We start from the raw sequence: 11,294 nt of genomic DNA on the forward strand, positions 1-11,294 counted from the left end.
TAAACACAAGGCACTCATCTGCTCATCCAATCATCTCATTTATTCGATATATAATTCTTAAATTTCTAGAGACTCTCAGCAAGAACATCTGGGGAAAAACTCCAAAGTAAACACAATTCAAACCTAAATTATATTGTTAGTATGGTTACAGGAAAACCCTGAAAAATCCAAGAGTAATCTTTGCGATATTTTAAATTAAGAGTAAGAAACTCCATCAGGTCCATCCATCAGTTTTTGGTTTTTGATCCAAGGGGCAACAACTTTCCCAGCTTTCCATCAGTTACTGCTATAAATCCTGCCATATGACGAGCTCAGGAAATGTCAATCCCCTCTCACTGAAGCTGCTTTTCAAGGGGTTTCAGCCATATGTCCTTGATAGTTTATGAGAATGACATCTCCAGTTTGCTCACACTGGAATAATGAAAGTAGTGTTTGAAAAGCACTTACTATAGAATTAAAATCAAACAAACAAACAAAAGCCCCTCACTTTTGAAAAGTAATTACAACTACAGGAAAGCAAGGACACCCAGGAATACTCAGGCTCATCCATCTTCCCACTATGAGGACACCTCAGTGGGTGGTTTGTGTCACTATGGTGGCAGGGAACACTTCCAGCTGTTGGAAATGGAACATCAGCCCAGGCCTCCACTCCACCACAGAGCTTCTCCACTCCCTGGGGCTCTTGGCTTCCCAATCCCTCTCTTTGGTGCATATCCAAGAAGCAATTAGCCAAAAAGAGATGGATAAGCTGTTATCCCTCCTGAAGCTGTTCCTGTGTTGTCTAGCGCTTAGCTAACAGCGGAAAAAATCATCCATCTCCTTTCTCCAGCACATGTTGACACCAAAGGTCTCCCACAAATTCTCACACTCACCTGTCACAGGAAATGTAAAATACTTGAAGTACATTAACTGCTTGAGTTTAAATTTGGGAGGAAGATTCCTGCCTTGTATGATGGAAACAAACAGCCACAAATCTGGCTATAACTGAATTTCCCTTCTAAATACTGATTACTATAGAAAGCAGCTTCAGTTTTTGTCCACCTACTTTTGTAGGTGCGGTTTTGAGGTAAAGTTACTCTGCTTGGAGTATATATGGATATTAAGTGCCTGGGAAAGTCTACTTGCGTGGTCACTCTTTTATAAACACCTCTAACAGAAGTTCAGCTTTTCATTTACCTTTCTGAAGACTTCAAGACCCTTCATCAATATTTTTTGTAAACAAAAGCTTATTTCTTCCCTCCTCATTTTTTTTTTCTTTTTCTGGTGCAAATAGTAAAAAGACATTACATCAACAATAGAAAAAATAATCTCCTCCCTATTACAAACATCTTACAGTCTCCATTCCAGTTCAAAGGAGTACTTTATTCCTCTAATGCACCAGTGGACACTTGTTTGTGTCTTTCTAAATAAAATTTTCTCAATATATGCTCCATCTGAGAATGCCACAGATGGCCAAAACTTTATTTTGGGCTGTCTTTATGAATGTTGGAAACACAACAGCCCAGCATGGCTGAAGATAAGAGAACGAACAATCCAATGAGGTCTAAATTGGAAGTAAATCAAATTTTCTGTAGTCCAGAATAAATGCACTTGGAAAAACATCTGAACTGTCTAGAAGCACTGGCAGCTGTTGCAAGTCTAAGAGATGGAGTAGTGACTGCAGCTGATGAGAAATGAGAAATAATGTCTAAAGTACAAATATTTATGGGGGTTAGAGTTTAGAATTAGCAAAATCACCCCTCTCCTTCTCTCTAATGTACATACAAACACATGTATACACCCTCTCTCTCTCTCTGTATCCACATCACATAAAGCAATACATCCAAATTTGCAAAATTACTCCAGGCTAAGAAAATAAACAATGTCAGTATAAAGACTGATGATATACATTTAAAAAAATATTCAAAAATATTCTGCAATCAAACATCATGAACTCAAACAATTTCAGTTAATATTAGTTTTCAAAGAAATTCAGACTTGTTGAGAGATTCCTTAATGGGAACATTCATAAAATCACATCTCTTTCTCATAGCATTGCATTGCAACCATAAGATCATGATTTAATTATTTATATCTCCTGATCCCATGTCATTGGAAGGGTGGCAAAAAGTGTCTCAAAGTAACTTGGCCACTGCTCAGGACTCAAGACACATTTTGTTGTATTGCTACAGGGCAAAGCAACTGCTTTTGCACTGGAAGTGCTTGAACACATGTTCAGAGATTAGAGGGAGTGTTTTCTCAGTGTTTGGGGGGAAAATCAGTGTTTGTGGGGTAGATATAGCCAGTGCCTGCCTGTGTGGTTGTTGTCATTTCATAAACCCATTATCCCCTTTGAGCAGAGCACACACAAATTGTTAGGAAGTGGATCTTCACATAAACACGGAATAGTTAAGGTTGGAAAGCACCTCTGCACATGTGGTCCAACCCCTGCTCAAGCAGGGAGGGCTGCTTGCAACAAGTCTGCCTGCAATAATTTTAACTCTAAAATTTCCACATCAACTACAAAACCCTTGCAAGTCAAAAATGTCTCTTTCACTGTCTCTCCTAGCAAGTGCTCATGAAATAGTGGAAATTTTGTTATAGATTTGTCTTTATCCTCTTTTAAATTAGATTCTTATACAAGTCATAGAATTAATCACTTCCACATGGGCTAATTCTGGAGAATGTTACATTATTCACAGGACTGCAGCTGGAAATAGAAATATAGGTGGAAGTGAGGAAAATGCTCTTTCCATTCCCTGGTATGTTATAGTACAATGCCAAAGTAACTTCATGGAGGTATACAGCTAAGACAGACTATTCCCAAGGAGCAGCAGTTACCACATCATGCAGCTTTCATCATGTCACACTGACGGGCAAGGAGAGATGAGATCAGCCAGACATTACAAAGAAAAAAAAAAATTTATTACATCATGAATTTAATTTCTACCACTTGCACAACCAAAATCTTGTTCTGCGTCATTTCTGTAGGATGTATTAGCTGGCAGGTAGAAAACAGCGAGAATAAAGAAACAACCCCAAACCCCTCTCTCTTGGAAACAATCTGTGTTGATAGTATTCCAGAAGGAATGTCACAACTCTCCCGTTTGTTTTCCTTTTGTTTCAGGACTGTTTCCATGGATCCCCAAACCTAGGCCCCACTGAAGGGTTCCCCAGAGTGTAACACCCTGCAGCAGCAGGTCACAGACCAAGCATCACATGCAGAACACAAAGAGAGTTCCAGTGGCACAGTGAACACGTTAAGCCCTTGCAAAGACAGCTCCCTGTACAGGGTATCGGCACAGCAGCATCTGAGAAAGGAGAGACAAGCCCTGGAATGCCTTTGGAAGTGCAAAGACATTATGTGGTCCCTTGTGCTGCATTAGCTTTTATTTCTAGGGAGGGAGAACTCTCCCAAATGAGCCTGAGGCAGTGCTCAGTGCCGGGGTGGATGTAGTTATTGCTCCACCACACCCCAATGCATCCATCCATATAGTGACCAGCTTGGGACAAACACGTTCTGCAATCCCCCCCTTTCTCAGCTAGGAAACCATCCCTATATGTCTTTAAGTTCACCATGACTGCATCTCCCACGATATCTGAAGTTACAAGTACTGTAAGTGCAACTGAAGCCAGCTGGCTCTTGTGAAATCTTGTTTGTTTCTTGGAGGGACCAGAGCTTAGCACAGCTCTTCATGGTGGTTAAAGGACTGTAATCCACTGTCCACATGCCAAAATGGAATCTGTCCACATCTGCCAGAAAATGACTTTCCCAACACTGCCCAGGCTATTATCTCAAAGCTGACCTGCAATCATTAACTTCCAAGGGAGGTTAAATTGCTCAGTGTTTTGTCTCCTTTTATGCAAAAGCAATACTCATTACATAAGAATCACTATTTAATTTATACCCTTTTCCTCCTCAGGAAAAAATAGAGAATGAATGCCTGCGTAAGCCACATTGTTATATCCTCATTACTTTTATCAAGTGCAGTCTTGATTGATTTTCTCTCTAAAAGCTGCATTACCTGCTCCAAGTGCCCCCAGCAAATGCTAAAGAGGAAGTTCACTCTGACATTAATTGTGGCCAGCTACTGATCTCTGCCTTGTTTAACTGCTGAACTCATCCTGACATGAATTCCAGCCATCACATACTTCACATGGCATTTGGGACGACTTTTCTGGGGAAAAAACAGCTGTACCTTAAAAAGAATGCTGAAGGCGCAAACTCCAAGCAACAGGGACTTAAGAGCGAAAGGCAAGAGTTAGGGTGTCATTACAAGTGAGAATGTTTGCTCTGAAACCTTTGTGGGCCGTTCATGTTGTTGATCTAACACTCACAAATTCCTATTCGTCCCCTGTGGGGGCTGTCAGCTGACACTTGAGATAAAGCTGGGCCCACTGGCTTTGCCACAGGCCACAGTGACTCTGTGTCCCAAACAGTGAAAGGTTGTCCCCTGTGGCAGGTTGTCTGCTGTGTAAGAGTCCATGTGTGCACGTTATCAGGGGATGACAGTGTCTTCTGACAGGAGATGAAGGGAAAGGCTGAGTAATGCCAGACCCAGGAGTGAGAACCAGGAGGACACTGAAATAGGCACAGACTCATCCTCCTTTCTCTTGGCTGCCCCACCCTCCACCCCCAGCCTGTCTAGTCTCCTCTCCTCATCCTTTGTCCCCACCCTGTTCTTTTCCCTTCCCCTGCTGTCAGGCACAGGCTCCTGGCCTGTTTCTAAATCTTTCCCCAGCTCCTCATGCCAAGCTCTGTCCTCTGGACTACTTTTCCTTTGTATCTCACTATGGCTCCTAGCCACGTGCTCCAGAGCTGTGTTTCCTTTCCCCAATGCTTCTTAATCCCTGCTTCCTTTCTTGAAATTCAAAGCCCATGTTCTCCTTCCTCAGCCAATCCTCATAACCCTATAGCTTATTTTTTTCCATAGGCTCCTTCGTTTTCCTTTCCCCTAGGACTTCCCCATTTCATGGTGGTTCCCAGCTCCCCATTCCACTCCCCAGCAGGGTGGCAGTCTCCCTGAGTCCCATCAGACTGCCCATCACCTGCCTACCACAAAACTCAAGTTGCAAACCTCTTCAGTCTTCTTCAAAGAAGGTACCATGGCACTGATTACCTCAGCAAGTGCAACCAGTCCCAAACCCATACCTCATCTAGGAGTGCTTCACTGCAGGGAAAAATAGCAAAAATATATGTGCCAAATTTTATTGCCATAAGTATTGAGGGCTCATTCTGACTAATCGCACGCCTTGAGTCATTGCACCACAGCCAACAAGTACCTTGGAAAAACAACAAAAAACTCAACAAGCAAACTATGAGAGAAGCCTTCGCCTCAAAGACCAGCACATCAAAGTAATTGCAATTAATGATACTAATGAATTAACTGAAATCCAGGTATCCAGACAGCATTTTTAGTGCATCTGTTTGCACACACATATTATACATGCAAGGATGGCTAGAACTCAGAAGTGTACTCTGAAGTTTATTTTGTAAAATTCATCCTGGCCAAGATGAATGCTGGATTTTAGCTGTTATTTCCATTCGCAATTGAATTGCAATTTTTCAGACAGATTAATCTCGGAGTTTTCATATTAAGACGACAGCTGTTTATGAATCAATTTATGGGCTTTGTCATCTAATGATTCACTTGTTTTAAAATGACCGAGCTAATATCGATGATTCCTTTCACTGGAAATGGGAGTTACACATCCCATTTTACATCAGTTGCTCCTAGTCTGAAGTTGGGTTTTCCTTTGATTGCTTCCTTGCCCATTGTTGGGTTTGCCACTGTTGTGGCTGACGTGCACACAGAGACAAGGAGAGTCACTCTGAGCTATTGTCTGCTCTCCTGACATCAGTGTGTGGGTGCACAGCCAGGGTTAGTCATCAGCCCAGCTGTGTGGGCCTGCAGGGAGCACCGTGTCTTCCGTCACACCTGGGAGCAAACAGCAGCCGCGCGTGTGGGGCTGTGCCGGGGGCTGGGATCCCGGGGCGGCTGCAGCCTGCCAGAGCCTGGCTCCTGGGGCTCAGCTCCTGCAGCAGCTCCCTGGGTGTCCACACGTGGCTGGGAGGGTGCTGCCAAGGCAGGCCATGGAGCAGGCGCTGCTGGCCAAGCCGTGCTTGTACTAAGTAGCGCTTGTACAGTTCAGAGCCAACATCCTTCCTTGGTTTTACTGATGTAAAAAAAAATTGCTCTGGAATGATTTGAAGACAGGCAAGAGGAGAGTGATTTTAAGGTTAACATTCCTTTAAGGTTTTTATTTCCCAATGTCTTCCCTGGCCTCCCTGAAGCTACCATGATGCTGTAGCTGCTGTACCTGTAGCTGCTGTACCTGAAGCTGCTATCCCTCAAAGCAGGAGAGCTGGGGACACCATGCCAAGGGAAAGGCTGGCTGCACAGTTGGCACAGATATCAATCCCCATGCAGAGTGTGGAAGGAAGAACAGGATGTGCACAGGATATAGCCCTAGACTACCTCACCTACTTGGTAGGAAGTTACAGTAACATTACTTTTTACTCACACCCTTCAAATAGCACCTCTCACTGACTTCTTTGGCAGCCACCTCCAGATGGTATTTTTAGTGCACACAGATATCATATGAAGGTATTGAAAGCTTTTTACCTACAACACTTGTGCATTCCCAAGAAAACTGTACAAGAGCCTTTATGGCCCTGCATCAAATGACTTCAACTCATGCTGAACAATTCCTGTAATTTTCACTAACAGGTCTCTTGTCACAACCCCATCACCACAGACAATGTAAAGTGACACCAGTGTCATGCCAACTACTTCATTTTTATTAAGGGTATTTGTAGAGGTGACTTTCAAGGACAATTATTTGTTTCAACTTCCTTCTTACAAAGGTATCAAGTAGCCCATAAGGCATCATTAGTTCACCAGCTGCTGAAGTATGGCTCTCTTCCTTATAAACTGCTTGCTGCTTTTTTGGACCTTTTTTTTTTAACTATTTAGCTATTTATTTTCAGGTTAAGAATATGACCTCATGCACAAATTTATTATTGAGCAGAGTTATTTTTATGGAACACTGGGTTTTTTCCTAGTGGCCAGTTTCACCACAGAGACATGCATGAGAATAAATACCTTTCCCAGCTGTGGCTGTGGAATGGAGAACAGAATGGAGCAGCAGAGAACTGTGATCTTTAGAAAACCAAAGTTTCAGAAATTCTGAAGGGGAAGAGGCTGAGTACAACCTGAGTACAGCCCAAAGAATTTACTTAGGGAAGTAAAAAAAAAAAAAAAAGCCTTTCCTTATGTTTGGGTTTTTTTTCTGTATGCACTAGAGCCAATCCCTTTCCTGCTTTTCTCCATCTATATTGTGTGCTCTTCTCTGGTTTCTAGAAGATTCCATGCTCTATAAAGGCAAAGAGATGAGACAGTTATAAATATCATAGCAAAACTCAGGAGCTCAGGGCAGGAGAGCAGGAAGAAGTGGCAAAGGCAATATAAGGAATGAGTTACTGCCAGTGCATGTTTTCTCCAGAGCCTATAACAAATAAAAAAGTTAGGTTAATCATCTAATAAATCTGTGATTTTATTAAACAATTAGTTCAGAACCAACTATTCTGAACCAACCTGATTCCACATTTAGTGCAGCCTGGCCAGTGCCACTCAATTGCCAGACACACACAATTAATGTTTCAGGAGTCAACTGGACCTATTTGGGAGCTCTGTTTGAAACTTTTTTCAAGCTTAGGGGATGACTACAATTAAATTCTTGTCACTGGAGTTGTTAACTTGATGACAAACCTTTTCTGTCGTTCTTCATTACACTCTCACCTTCAATATCCCAAGCACAAGCTTCTAGAGAAATTAATGGTTTAGGGTATCCCTATGTTGCTTGCCATTTCCAGTGGTTGATTCCCAGACATCTCCCATGCTCTCCAAATTAAGCACCAATAAAGCATCTCGGCACTCTGGAGTCAGTTCAGGCCTCGATCCAAATCCCTTCAAAATCTATTGGACTCTTTGAAGTGATGATGGCAGCCATTGTTTTTAAGACATTTGAGTTCCCAGCCAGCACTCACTAGAAGTCCTGGCTCCATGCATCACATGTGTGAAACTGCTTGTGTCTAGGACATGCAGTAAGGACAATGGAGTAAAGATGTGACAGAAAATAATGATGAGGTAAAAAGCATAATTTTTAACTTTATCCAACTTTTTTTTTAAACAACTGTACTTAGCAGATGGAAGTAATTTTTCTGAAAAGAGGAAGGAAAAGAGGCCCCTGAAAATTATGAGGGGGTAGACAGATGCTTTTTTGCTACCACATGCCCAAGACACAACACCAAATTCCAAGGAAAAAAGCTGCAGTTAGTGTATTGCTATATCCTGTATTAGGAGCCAACAGAGGTGAACAGGTTTGGTTGTTAGGAGGAGTGAAGTGGGGTACCTTTGGTCTTCCACTCAGATACAAAATCGACCAGCACTGAATAGCCTTTATTCTTATTTCAGTTTCTTTACAGAAGCTTTGTGTATCGTCTTCAAAAAAAGAAATTAGTTCATATTATGATGTTTGGATTACTCCCACAGAGGATAATTGAAAACACAATTACATTACCTCTCAGACATAAGTCTTTTTTCCCAGGATGGTTACATGCAAGAAAGGCAAATCATAAGCATTGTAAGCAATGGGATGAAGAGACTGGAACAAACTGTATGCAATTATCATAGGAGACTGGATGGAACTGGCCAGAATCCAGATGTGGTACAAATGAGTTGCATTTGCTTACCTCCTGTCTGAATCCAATCTATTTATTTTGGCATACGAAAAGCAGTGGTACTGGGAGGAATTCAGCTGTAATTCCTGCTCTGCTGTATGGAGCTGAACTCCCATCCATTTCAACCTTCGAAAGAGAAGAATGTTTAAGAAATTCAAAGCAGAACATTACAAAGCAGAGACAGGGCCTAGAGGTCTGATCCCAACTACTTTTAAAAGAAAACACAAATATTACTAAGATCTTTGCTATGAAACTTGAGTGGAATCAGGATTAAGGTTCTAGGCCACAAGAGAAAAATCACATGTAAAAAAGTAACACTGCACTGTTCCAAAGGAGTATAAGAAAAATGTACTGGAGTGTGCTTCTGGTGTTAAAAGACAGGCCAACCAAAACTTGTTGGATAAAATTCCTCACATATTTGCAGGAATATGAAGCTGCATTGAGAATGAGCACAGCTCAGAGGAGGGTTACACACAGCAAACAAGTGATGTTCCTGGTGAAATGCACTTCAACTGGAATGGGTTTTATGATTTTCACATCAATTTATTCAAACTAGGAATAACCCAAACTTCTCTGGCCATGAAGTGTAATCTCACAACAGTACTTTTTGTTACTTTTCAGGGGAAATTATTTGTCAGAAATGTTTGTAGACACAGCACCTGCTGCTAGCCCCTTCCCAGGAAGCAGCGGCCAGTAGGGTGAAGATACAGCCCTAACAGCTCATTTTTATCTCCCTTTGTTGCATGATTGCCCTTGTTGATCTTCAACTCCCAGCTGTTACAGAAAGGAGAGATTTTGGACTCCAGGGACTGCAGCCACAGCCCATGGAAAGCAGAAGTGAGCAAAAGTCAATTTTGGTACACCCAACTCCCTCCCCATGACAGACCTCATTTTTTCAGATGAGACACCATCCCTGTCATGCCACTAAACAAAAAATATTTTTTTTAAGTGCATGACACAATGGAGGAAAGAGGTTAGTGCTGAGGGTAAATTCCAAATGGTTGGGATGTTTTCCTAGACTGTCTCTTATGTAACTCCCAAAATTCAGCCTCCCAGCAGCCTGCTGGGAGCAGAGTGGAGTGGACAGGGAGCTCATTGACAATACCAGGCACATGTGCACATACACACACAGCTACCACACACGAGGCAATGAGAATTAGCTAGTCCACTCCAAATGTCAGCCAATTTATGTAACATCCTTTTACTCAGCATTTCTTATTCACTGGAGGGGAAAAGAATCTCAACAATGTTGTCAGCAGACTCTGGAGAATTCAAAATGGGGGAAGTCAGCTGGATTTATAGTGTCTCTCCAGTCAGTGCTGTTGTTGTCTGCTTGACCGTCTGTACATCAATTAAATAACCAGTGAGCAAGCAGGAATTCACTTCATACAAACACCAGTGGACTTGGTTTAAATGAGTTCTATTGGTTATTAACAGCAGCTGTCATTTCAAGTTGACTTAGCATAACAGCTCTGGGCTGCTGCTCCTCATCTTTATCCCACAAAGCACAGGAGGCTTGTTCCAGAAAGCACTTTGTCCAGGAAACGGTTTCTCAGATGGTGGAAAGCCAGGAAGCACAGATCAGATGACAGCAGTGCTGAGACTTCCTGATTTAACACACCTAGGACATGAGGGAAGAGCTGAGAAGTATGGAGATTAATACACTGGATAAAAATAATGGCAATTATTTCCCCAGACAACCTCTCTGTTAAAGAAATACACTGGTGGTAACTGCAATCAGAAACAGGAGCTTTTGTGACCAAAGTAAAGCTTACAATGCACATCAAACAGAATTCTGAAATTAAATCATCTCCCTTCAGAGGTATGGAAAAATCTAAAAAGAAAATCTAAGGTTGAAGATCCAGAACTAAGTAAAGAAATTCACAATGAAATACATGGTTTATATTTCTACAACAGTGTCATAAGAGAAAAACAAAACCTTGGATCAGCAAGCAAAAAAGCTTGAATTTTTACATTTATTGCAAGTACTCGTGGTTACCAAGGACATCTTCATTGGTTTCAAAAGTCTAAACGAAACTCTGATGGGCCTTCCCTTAAAAGCCATTGGGTTATGCTCCTCTTCAAAGCAGAAAAATCAGTTTTTCCTATTCCAAACATTTTAGTAACTGATTATTTATTTAGAATTATATATATGAGGTAGAGGATTTTTCTTTGTTTAAATTAGGAAGGTTCCAAAAACTGTGTTGTGTTTGGTGTAGCATTTTGTGCCTGACAGGTTAAACCATTTTCTTGCAGCTACTTTCAACTTTCTTGAGAAACAAATTTGTTTATTCCATCTCAGGATTAATCTGATCTTCATGGAGAAATTTTATTCTGGGGATTTTTGTTTCATTACAGTCATCTTCAGTTCTTAGGAATACTTCTGGTTTCAATGGAGAGGACAGATCTACTTAACAGAGAGATCTAACCTCTAAAACTGAGGATAACACTTTTCTGTGAAAGGCAGGGCATGCCTAGAAAAAAAGAGTATTGTTTAAATGACAAAGTTGTTCAGCAATAATTTTAAATATTGTGTCATCATCCATTTCATTTATTTACAGAATTCTTTTGG

The 11,294-nt window shown here is 41.4% G+C and overlaps 1 long non-coding RNA gene across 1 annotated transcript; it reads right to left on the reverse strand.

Annotated features, from left to right (window-relative positions):
- Window positions 1-2,643: 2,643 nt before the first annotated feature.
- On the reverse strand, window positions 2,644-8,849 carry LOC137472653 (uncharacterized). The gene is made up of 2 exons (XR_010998337.1): window positions 8,735-8,849; window positions 2,644-2,689 (listed from the first exon to the last, which is right to left on the reverse strand). It is a non-coding gene; the product is annotated as an uncharacterized lncRNA (long non-coding RNA).
- Window positions 8,850-11,294: the final 2,445 nt, after the last annotated feature.

Source organism: Anomalospiza imberbis, chromosome 4 (assembly GCF_031753505.1).
Source record: "Anomalospiza imberbis isolate Cuckoo-Finch-1a 21T00152 chromosome 4, ASM3175350v1, whole genome shotgun sequence".
Classification (NCBI taxonomy): domain Eukaryota; kingdom Metazoa; phylum Chordata; class Aves; order Passeriformes; family Viduidae; genus Anomalospiza; species Anomalospiza imberbis.